Source organism: Orycteropus afer, unplaced genomic scaffold, assembly GCF_000298275.1.
Source record: "Orycteropus afer afer isolate SDZICR_OR568_19922 unplaced genomic scaffold, OryAfe1.0 scaffold00964, whole genome shotgun sequence".
Classification (NCBI taxonomy): Eukaryota; Metazoa; Chordata; class Mammalia; order Tubulidentata; family Orycteropodidae; genus Orycteropus; species Orycteropus afer.
The window spans coordinates 41320-42277 of NW_006922551.1; positions in this window are offsets into that span (position 1 = coordinate 41320).

Consider the following 958-nt stretch of genomic DNA (forward strand, 5'->3'; position numbering starts at 1 on the left):
TGAGCTCTTGTGGCACAGTCCATTTACTGGCTAACTAGACGATTGGTAGTTCAAACCTACCAGCTGCTGTGTAAAGATTTACTGCCCCGTAAACCTTTTTCAGAATGCTATATTGCACATTTGACTCCATGGCTATGAATTTGGGTGTTTTTTTTTTTTTTTTTTGTTAATTATCTTTCAAATCTGGCGTATATTTCCATTTCTACCACCATTCTTTTTGTTGAGGCCACAATTCATTTTCAACTGTTTTTTCAATAGTTTCTAAATGTAACTCCTTTCTTTAAGACTATGAAAAAACTTAGTATGCCATGGGTAAATTCTAATGATACAATATTTAGTGCAAAAAATGTAGCATATAAATATATATACAGCTATAAAACCATGAAAATCACAGAATATCCTTAAATACATATTACTAAGTGAAAGAGGCAATTCTGAAAAAGCCATATACTGAAAAAGCTACAAACTGAATCATTGCAAGTAAATAACATTCCAAAAAGGGAATAACTATAGACTGAAATAATCTTTAGTTGCCAGGGGAAAGGAAAGATGAACAAGTCAAGCACAGAGTATTTTGGGGACAAGGAAATTTTTCTGTCTGATGCTATAATGGTGGACACGGGAAATTATACAGCTATCAAATCAATAGATCTGTACAACACATATTGTAAACCTTAATGTAAATTATGAATCTCAGTTAATAATAATGTATCAACATAAGTTCATTAATTGTAAAAATCAAACCACAGGAATGTGAGTTGTTAATAATAGTATAAACATTGTGCATGGATAGGAAGCATGGATAAGAACTCTCTGTACTTTCTGAAAAATTTTTCAGTAAAAATAAAACTGATCTAAGACTGAAGTCTAATTAAAATAAAAACTTAAAGAATATAAGTAATAAGCTGACATCTTACTATTATGGAAAGATACTAAATAAACCTTTGGGATCAAGGGA